This window comes from Amblyomma americanum, chromosome 1 (genome assembly GCF_052857255.1).
Source record: "Amblyomma americanum isolate KBUSLIRL-KWMA chromosome 1, ASM5285725v1, whole genome shotgun sequence".
NCBI lineage: Eukaryota > Metazoa > Arthropoda > Arachnida > Ixodida > Ixodidae > Amblyomma > Amblyomma americanum.
In genome coordinates this window covers 363382516-363393052 of record NC_135497.1, presented here as the reverse complement: position 1 = coordinate 363393052, position 10537 = coordinate 363382516, and the positions used below count along the sequence as shown (strand labels likewise).

The 10537-nt window shown below is 50.0% G+C and overlaps 1 pseudogene; it reads right to left on the bottom strand.

Moving 5' to 3' along the window:
* Window positions 1-3111: 3111 nt before the first annotated feature.
* Window positions 3112-7624, bottom strand: LOC144121874 (uncharacterized; annotated as a pseudogene).
* Between the last annotated feature and the right edge of the window lie 2913 nt (window positions 7625-10537).

The following is a 10537-nucleotide window of genomic DNA, read 5'->3' as shown; positions in this document are numbered from 1 at the left end:
CCGATTGGTGCACCTGGGATAAAAGCTTCCAATATGCTCATGGAAGAATATTCTGGCGTTTTCTCAAACCTGCTGTCTTGAAAACTATTCAAAAGTATGCAACAACAGGGAAACAATATTAAAAATTTTAGTCGTTCCGAGTTTCTTTTTTTTTTCGAAAATGGCGGAACTTCGACAATATTGTGCCTAGAGGCCATAATTTTAGATATACAGCAGCGGTAGACTAGGCATTAGAGCATGCGCCTCGTATGCGGGAGGTGCGGGGTTCAATCCCCAGTGTCGCTGGACACCCAGCTGTGATAAAATGAGTACAATTAAGCTTCCCCTGGCCTGGTGCTCGGATTGTCTGGGTGGAATGCCTGGAAATGGAACTTTGACCCCACCTTGTGTAGGCAAAAATACCATGAGACGAGTGGCACTTTAGAGCCAAAGCTGCCCTTATGCCACGGAAATTGATCATCATAAATTTTCGGGAGCAGACCAGCAAAAATTATTTGTTTACGGCATATCAGAGGACATCGATTTCTATACGAGCATAACTTGTCCTATTTCTAGCAGAGTTATTTATATTTTAATATTCTAACGTAATCATTTTTACTATAGTACACGTAATCAAGAAAGTTCTTGCTGTTTTGGATGTCTCATTGGAAAACTAAACACTGTAACTTTAGAAACAGGAACATTGACTATCAGAAATAAATACACGCGCGTTGTATCATCATATCAGTTAGGCCTTCAGTATTGATGAAGAGAAATGGGGTTTCGAGACAGCTGATTCCGAGACCTGTGCACATTGACTTTAAGGTAGGCTTGTTAACAGCCGAATAAAAAATGAAAATGTTTTTTTGGGGAACGGAAATAGCGCAGTAATTGTCTCACATCTTGGTGGACACAGAAACCGTGTCGTAAAAGAAGGGAGTAAGATGAGGAATACGTCAAGCCTTGGAACTAGTTCTGTTTTTGAATGTACTGCCAGACATTGCTTCCAAAGATCAGCTTGGGAGGTCTGCCTCTTTATGCAATCCCTCACCTGATCCACTGAAGTGGGTCTAAATAATTTTATTACCAACCAACCATGCAATCCGCAGTCGCCGCATACACGTGCTGGATGATGAAGCCCTGTAGGCGGCCATATACGAGGACAGCAGTCAGGCATGTGGTGAGCTTGCCATGCGCTTCCGGGTTTCTGTTGAAACCATCAGGCTTCGACTGCACCGTCAATGCTACGGCATTTGAGATGAGCATATGTGCACCCCACACACTGTAGGAAGCACCAGTGTCGACAAGCTGTTTGCCATAGCTAGTTGCTCTGGCACTGCAATGCCTTAAAATTCGATCGAGTGGTCACCAGTGACGAAAAATGTATCCTCCCTGGAAGCCTCAAGCGCGCCTGACATTGGCTGGCGCCACGAAACCCTATGCCTCACAACTTGATGCCTCTTGCATGCTCACCTCAGGGCTGCATTTCTCTTCGCTGCTTTTGTAGCCATGATTCCTGTGAAGGTGCAACACATGCGTAGTGTTTTCGGGGTCAATGTTCCTACGCGCACCCCGAGCGCTTTTCTAGCACGCAAGCCAGTTATTTCTTTACCTGTGCTCAATTTTCTACTGAGACACAAAAACGGCAAGAACTCTTTTGGCTACATACAACTTATTATTATTATTTTCTCAAAGTCAGCGCATATCGTCATGTCGTGCGTTTTAATGTCGTGCCGGATTTACGCGGCATTGAAGTTTTGCGGATGCAACTGATGGCGCTGTCAGTGGTGGTAGTGGTGGTGATGGAAACGTTTATTGCCAGCGATGTAAATGGTGGGGGCGAAGCCCCCTACATGGAACTTGGATGCTCCCTCACTGTGAGGAGGCACACCTACAAAGCGAAGGATAGCCCTTGGAGAGCAATCCTTCTCAGGGCGCTGGAGATGAGCCGGCGCTGGTCTTGAGGAGAAGTTTCTGTCATAAGAGTCTCCTAGTAAGACTCCGCCACGGTCGGTGATGGGGGAAGAGGGAAGGTGGGGTATGTGGGCAGGGTGTGTAGAAAGTACCCTGGTTTGCCGGAAAATTTGCATGACGAGGGGAATTGGTCTGGGTATCGGGCATGTAGTAGTATGTGGTATGGAGCTGTCCGAGTTTGTAGTCGTCGCCAGTGTGCGGCCTGCGCTATGTTGAGCGATGGGGCTTGGAGTGCGTACTCCCTTCGTTGTTTCCGGTAGTACGAGAGAATATCCCGGAAGGAGAGCAGGCGCTCCTCGGCCCGTAGAAGGGGCTGGACTCCCGCCCGGAATGTGAGACCTCGGGCTAAATAATGAACCTGCTCGTTGCCAGGTAGGCCGGCATGTGCTAGCGTCCATATGAGGGTTAGAGGGCGCCGGGGCTGCTAGAAGCATAGTAAACGAGCAGCAGTGCGGGATATGTAGCCATTGGCATAGTTGACAATGGCCGATTTAGAGTCAGAGATAATTTTTGCAGCAGATGTAGAAATGAGAGCAAGCGCGATGGCTGCCTCTTCTGTCTCTGTGGTAGAATTGGTGATGATTGAGCTGGAAATCAGAAGCGTTTCTTGATTGTCGGCTACCGCCAGGGCCATGCGGGAGCCTGACGTGCACTCCGCTGCGCCCACTTAGACCACCGCATGGTCATCGCCATATTGTTTGTGGAGGGCCCGAGCCCTTGCTACTCTATGGTCCCTGTCCCGCTCAGGGTGCATGTTCTTGGGGACGGGGGGTACGTTGAGGTTAGAGCGGAGGTTAGGAGAAAGGGGGACTTCCTCGGTAGGGTGTGTAGTTGGGGTTAGGTTTAATTGGGATAATAAAGTGCGGCCAGCCTCTGAGTTGGATAGATTGGATATTTGTGCCGTAAAGGTAGCTTCTGTGAGCTTCTCAAAGCTGTTGTGGACACCGAGTTTGAACAGTCGGTCGTTTGATGTGCTAGGAGGAAGACGTAGAGCCGTTTTCGTGCAACTTCGCCGGAGCGCATTTACCCGGTCTCTCTCCTTCTGTTTGAGGGGTAGGTATGGAAGGGCATATGTGGTGCGGCTTATGACGTAAGCCTGGGCGAGGCGAGTCGTGTGTCGCTCGCGGAGGCCAGCCCGGCGGTTCGCTATGCGGCGAATCAGTCGGGTGGTCTGCTGACCGTGTTTGGAGTGTCTATGACTTCTCCGTGCGCGCCATGTGAGTAAAGAACAAGCTCAGGCACGCGGATTATGTCTACTACTGGGATGGGGTTGATGCCTAGGGGAAGGGAGATATGTGGATTGACTGAATCGTGTTGTCTGGGCCGGTAGAGAAAGAGTTCAGATTTTGAAGGGGAGCAGGTCAGGCCATGCTCCCGTACATATGCCGATGGTGGTTAGGGCCAATTGTAGGTGTTCTATTTCGGCATCACTGCCGCGGCTTGCCCAGACAGTGATGTCGTCGGCGTAGAGGCTAAAATGGATGTTCGGGATTTGAGCTAGCTATCGAGGCAGGTGAAGGAGTGCTATGTTGAAGAGAATAGGGGAGAGGACGGCTCACTGGGGCGTACCTCGTGTTCCCAGCGTGACACCTGGGAGGCGGTGGTCGCGGAAAGTAAGCGTGGCTATGCGGTAGCTGAGGAAGTCTCGGATGTAGTTGTACATCCTGTTGCCGACTCCCAGGGTCGTAAGGTTTTGGAGAATAGCTGAGTGTGCAACGTTATTAAAGGCCTTAGTGGGATCCACCCCTATAATAGCTTTGGTGTCGGAGGTTTGCGCATCGAGAATGTGATGTTTTAGCTGTAGGAAAACGTCCTGTGTGGAAAGCCCAGGACAAAATCCAAACATGCTAGTGGGCATGAGGTTGTTGCCTTCTAGGTATTGGCAAAGCCTTGTCTGGAGTACATGCTCCATGAGTTTGCCAACAGAAGATGTGAGGGAGATGGGTCTGAGGTTATAGGTGAGCAGAGGTTTGCCAGGTTTGGGTATGAAGACGACTTTGGCCTCTTTCCATTGCGGTGGGAGGGTACCCGTTTTCCAGCACTCTTTCAAATATTCGGTAAGTGCGGCAATGGATTGTGCGTTGAGATTCCTGAGTGTCTTGTTATGTACCCCGTCTGGGCCCGGGGCTGAGGACGTGTTAAGTCTCTGGAGTTCAGCCTGGACCTCTGTTTCTGTAATGGGTTGGTCAAGGTGGTTGTTAGGGAGGCCTGCATTGTCGGGGTGTTTTACAGGAGGGTATGCGGGGAAGTATTGATTGCGAAGTTCTTGGAGGAGCTCCGCTGGAGGTGTATCGGAAGTATGTATGAGTTTGGTGAGGTTGTGTATTTGGGTAGTCTCAGAATGAGTGGAGTCTATTAAGTGCCTAAAAAGGTTCCAGGTCTGGGGTATACTCATATTACCATCTAGCTTGTTGCATAGTGATTCCCAGTTTTGGCGTGAAAGAATCGCTGCGTGCATCTCTATCTCTTTGGTGAGACGGGCGAGGCGGCTCTTAAGTGGCCGGTTCCAACGCTGCCTTTTCCAGCGTCACTCTAGGCGTGATTTAGCTTCACATAAATGTAGGAGGTGGGAGTCAATTGTGCCGCTTGGGCAGTCCTCTGGTAGAGGGCGAGTTACGGATCGGACATCGCTTTGTAGTTGCTTGGACCATTCGGTGATGTCCGTGATGGGGGCGAGGGTGCGGGTTGCTCTAGATGAGCGGTAAGAGTCCCACTTTGTGAAAGTGGTGCCTCTTGGAAGCCTGCGGTGTAGCTGAATGTTTAAGGGAATCTTGATAATGCAGTGATCGCTACCTAGATTCTTTTGTGTGTTGCACCATGTGGCGTGAGGAAGGCGATGTGCGAACGTGAAGTCCTGTGTAGTGTCTTTACAGACACTGTTTCCCGTGCGTGTAGGAAAGGTAGGGTCGGTGAGCAGGGAGAGACCGGCTTGTTGCGCGGCTAACCAAACCCGACGTCATTTCGGTGTGTCGTGTGGGTAACCCCAGGCCGTATGTGAGGTGTTAAAGTCTCCTACGACGAGTAAAGGGCACTTGTTGGCTATACGCTTCGCAAGTGTAAAGAGGCGTTCGAAGTTACCTTGTAGGCACTTAGGGTGGATATATATATATATATATATATATATATATATATATATATATATATATATATATATATATATATATATATATATATATATATATATATATATATATGTATATATAGGATGAAGAGACTGTTCGCTCGAGCGTGTTGCCGCACAAACTCAATTAGAAGGTGATCAATACCTTCAATCACTATGGAATGGGAGATGGCGGTGGTTAAGTGACGAACTAGAAATGCTACCCGAGAGGGTGTGGGGGATATGGCAGAACATCAGTATAGCCGGGTAAGGTAAGTGGGTTTGAGGGTTCCTGCAGGGCAAGGATGTCGGGTCCCGTAGCACAGGACAGCATTTGGTGGACCACGTGACGCTTTTGGCCAAAGCCCCGCCAGTTCCACTGCCAGAGTGTAATGTAAGACTACGGTTTGGAACAGCCATCATGAGTCTTTAGGAGGGGGGGAGCCATACGAGGGCGTGGGGTTCCAGAGCTACGGCAGGGATAGGGTTGTCGGGTCCTTCCGGTGCTTTGGGCTTCTTGCGTCTGTTTGGGGCTGGGTCGCGCTTTGGGAGGCTGGTTTCGTAAGGGCTATGCAGGGATTCAAGATCGTTATAGCGGTCAGAGAATCTTTGGGTTAATAATAATAATAATAATAATTGGTTTTTGGGGAAAGGAAATGGCGCAGTATCTGTCTCATATATCGTTGGACACTGAACCGCGCCGTAAGGGAAGGGATAAGGGAGGGAGTGAAAGAAGAAAGGAAGAAGGAGGTGCCGTAGTGGAGGGCTCCGGAATAATTTCGACCACCTGGTGATCTTTAACGTGCACTGACATCGCACAGCACACGGGCGCCTTAGCGTTTTTCCTCCATAAAAACGCAGCCGCCGCGGTCGGGTTCGAACCCGGGAACTCCGGATCAGTAGTCGAGCGCCCTAACCACTGAGCTACCGCGGCGGGGCAAATCTCTTTGGGTTAGTGCGTCGAATCGGTCGTTAAGAATAGCATTATCTTGTGTTATGCGAATTACCTTAATCTTTGAGGGTTGCACATTCCTGTTTGATGTGACTTATAGCGTCCTGAAATTTTGCCTCAAAGCGAGCAGCAAAGAACTTAAGCAGAATTAGTATGCTGTCTAGTGAGATGGCCGCGGAGGGAGGGGGCGTTGTGCCCGGAGGTGAATTTGTAGAGGGTTCAGTGTCAGCCTCCATTGCTAGCAAATCAGGAGACGAAGTAGGTTCGGAGTGCCTGGGCGTAATATGGGCGGGGGGTGGGTTGGGACGGAGAGTTTGGGATGTGGTAGGAGCGGGGGAAGATGGAATGGGAAATCCGGTGGGAAGAGTACTTATCTGGGCTTCCAGTCTTGAGATGTGTTGTCGAAGGGCGGCGGCTTCTGCTCGGGCTGCTGTAGCTTCTTCTTTAGCCGCCGCTGCCTCCTCCTGGGATTTTGTCCGGGCGTGTTGTAGATTGGGAGTCGCTGTCATGGATGTCATGTGGCCGTGTGAAGAGGGGGAGGTGTTCCAGGCTTGTTTCAACGGCACTGCCCAAGCTTGCTTGTGTTGGTTGGGCTGGATGAATCCGGACGACAACTGGGGAAAAGTGTCCCTGATTGCGACCGCTTCTTGCTTCTGCGTTTGTGGGTGGCTGGGCTGTTTCCATGGCTGGTGAAGGTTTCGTCCCTTGCAGGATCTCGTGCCGGTAAGGTGAGGGCCCTCGCACAGAATGCACTTGGGCGTGCAAGGAGGGTCTTATTCCAAATGTTGTGCTCCACAGCTGGGGCAAAGATTGGTCTTGGGGCTTGGGCATACGTCGTGGCGGTGACCCGGCTGTCTGAAGTTAGTGCAGGCATCCGGACTGCCGCGGTATGGGGTGCAGTGGTGGATGGCTCCCATGTATTTGATGGAGGGGGGACCGTAGTTGCGTCGAAGGTGATTAGGATGGAGTGCGTCTTTCCCATGCGGCGTGCTGCTAGTATGCTCTACTCCGGATTTCTTCTGACTAGGTCTTGGTAGAGTTGCGCTGGGGTCTCGTCGTCATAGGCGCTCGTGATCACTCCTTGGTAGCCCCTCTGGGAGAGCCACGTAAGCTGCGCACGGGTAGGTGTGGTCTCCACTGGTGAGGGGTGTCAGCGTCTTGAGAACCTCGGCTGCTGGGATGTGTGTTGTTGCCATGGTGAAAGTATTGTTGGTCAGGTGGATACGCTGGCAGGAGTCGTCCAGTGGGATGATTTTCAGCTGGACCTGCACTACCTTCAAGAGTCGAGGTGTTGGGATGTCTTGCAGTCGTAGTTCAACTCGCGGGCGAACGACTAATCGAATAGCGTTATGTGGGAATGGTGGCAGCTGCTTGCTGCGCTGCACTGTGAGGCAGGTGGTAGGCCGGCGGGCGTCTTGCCGCTGCTCGTTGCGGCTGCTGCGTCGCGCCACGTTCTTGGAGTTGGGGTAAGTGGCGTCGGAGGTAGCGTTCTCGGAGCGGTAAGGTGGTTTCGGCGAGCTGGCTGGGCGGGAGGCGTAGGCTTTATGCGGAACTGGCGTCCTGTCGTTGGAGTTTAGTTCTTGTGCGGTTATGGTGCGGCCTTCAACTGTTACTTCCATGATAACAGCCGGCGTCGCCGACGGTGGCAGCGGAGGCGCGTAGTCCAAGTTAGGCTTAGCTCGCGCGGCTGAGCGCCTCGGTCCGATAATCGTTCTCAGCACAGTAAAGGTCGGGTATTACCCGAAATGGGTGACTTCACTGTCTTCGTTAGGCACGTATGTCGCTTTCCGTGCAGATTAGTGGCCGTAGGAGGGGTTGGGTAGGAGTGGCACGTACCGTTTGCCGGAGCCGACGCTGCAGGCATCCGCTCGCGTTGGCCCCCTAGCGGCGATCCGCGCTCTCAGGGTCTTGAACTGGAAGACTCACTGCACAGTTTCATCGCTGCTTCTGTCGCTGCTTCGAGGTAGCACTTTTAAATCCTCGTATGGCAGTATCGCGGAGTTATCTTGCACCTGTATGGCATTTTAGTAATGCACAGCAACATATGCACATAGAGGTCCCACAGTATGAACACTGTAATGGCACCTATTACAAAATATATGCAAGTATTAGTTATAAAGAAAATAGGGGGATATGGTAGACGATTTTCAGGTTACCGAATACATAAACAATGTTGGATTTAAACCTTAGACGGAAACGGCGCAGAAACACCATAAATTAAGACAATAACAGGCGCAGATATAGGACTCCATTTCTTGAATGCTTGGGGCTACATGGAGAAATTTCCCTGCTCGCCGAAAAAAATACAATTTTAACTCATGATCGCTTGACTTCGAAGAAAAACAGTTTAGGACTAGCATTTATGGACGCTCGAAAACTAGATGAGTTGGAAAACCTGCCCATGTTCATAAAAGCCATTATTTAATTGCGGTTAAGAGCAGTCAAAAATCATATGACCGGCCACAGTATATGTAGGAGCTTGGCTATGCCGCGAGGCTGTGAAGTTGGAGAGCTGAACTTTGCCGAGTACACACACCACTCCATTACTAATGGTGACTTCCAATCGCAGAGTTGGAGCACTTCGGTAGTAACGTTTTCTGCTCTTTTCGGAGCAACTGTATTCCAAACACAGATCTGAGGCACGGATCGCGTCTTCCAATCGTAGACAGGGAGCGGTTGCCGAGCCGAGATTGCTCCGTGGAGCAGTCGGGACTGGTCCGCCGAAATCGGCGGATCCGACCGGAAGTTTGCGTGACGTTCTTTTTCAGCGGCGATAGCGGCGCCCTACATGCTCTGGCCTGCATGCTCTGGCCAGAGCAAGTGTACTCCAATCGCAATTTCAGGTCGTGCGCTCTGCGCCGGATTCAGGCGCTCTGTCACAGAGCGTGCAGACCGCTCCGGGACTGCGATTTGAATTCACCATAAGGTAACCTATGTATATACCTAGAAAAAAAAGAACGTCCCCTCATTTGCTTAAGTGTGAGCGATACAGGGGCCAGAGTGGCTATGTGCGAGATGCTTTAAAGGCGGTTTTTGGAGCCGTTCGTCCACAATAAATTAATTGCACGGACGGAAAGGTGTGAGAAAATTTTTGGCGTAGACTTTCACGTGTCAGAAACCGGCTCAAAATTGCTCTAAGATACGCAAAAGCCGATATATTGCTAGAGTGCATAGAAGAAAAAAGCGGCCCGTGCTCAGTAAACCATTTGTCGAAGTTTGCTTCCTTGTAACCCAGTGGGGTCTACGTGACATCGCCGCTCAGCAGTACATTGTCCGTCAGCAGTTTAACGACCCCAAAAGCGCGTCCACGAACAAACACATTCAAGCACAAAAAATAGGGGGGGGGGGGGGGGTAGGGTAGTTGCGGCACCACGTATCCGCTTAACATTTGCGAGAAATTATTGTACGCCTCCGATAAGTTTCAAATCTCGTTTCCGAAGTTTTGCTTCGACATCACGACTAGGTGACGTAAGAAATTGGCGAAGCATTCCCTGTCATCACAAAAGGGATAAAGAACTACCTCATCTGGCCAACTTACTTGAAGGCAGCAAAGTATTCATTTCAGATAGAAATTTTGAGTCTGTTTTTGTCGCGATGGCTGGTGCCGCGCGTTTGTTTTTTCGCCTCTTCTCAGTGTCGGATTTTTTAATTTTTTTTGTTTCAGGTAGTTAGTGGGGCTGCATATCTGTGTCTGCAGTGACGGTTGTTAATCTTTGTGGTTTTTTTAAGAGCGTTGGCTCTTACTCATCACCTTTCGAGATTTCGGGGGCTTTGCTACCACCATTGATCACAGCGCCATCTGGGGTAGAAACTACTCATCACGTTTCGAGATTTCGTGAGGTCTTTTACCACCCTGACATCAAAGCGCCATCTGTGGCTGCAACTATAAAACAGCTCATCTCGCATTGAGACTTGTAGCCCCATCTACAATGGCATTGTAGAAACAACCACCTGCCACGTGCCAATAATTCACGGTCCAATATGATGGATAGAAGTGGAATTATGTGAGTATGACGTCAGGGGACGAAATGGCGGCATAGTTTCGGTTTCTCAAATCCAAGGTGGCGGCCATTAAAATTGGTTGTGTCGTCTCATTCCTCCGCCCCCCTCTCCAAAAATATCCTCAAACGGGCAAGAAAACTGTCCTGTTACGGATACAAATACAGATACAGATAAATACATTCGTTCCGCTATATATATACTCCGACAACAACGGGTACCCATCCGGGGACAGTTGTATACCGAATTTTATAGGCAAATAAAACCATGTGCGTTGTGGTATAGAAATAAAACTACATTTAAATAATAGGTAAACATTGTATACATGCAATTACTATTTTAAGAGTTACCATATCGCAACGCAAGCCGAATTCTAGGCCCACCTTGACTCCCCAAACGAAGCAAATTCTGTTTGGGACGTATCTTGAGGGGGCGCAACTCGACAATGGGTAGACGTGCATCGTAATTTCTCTGATAGATGGCACTAGGCGACGTGCGTGTACGCGTGCTCGAGCATGGTGGCAATCCACGCC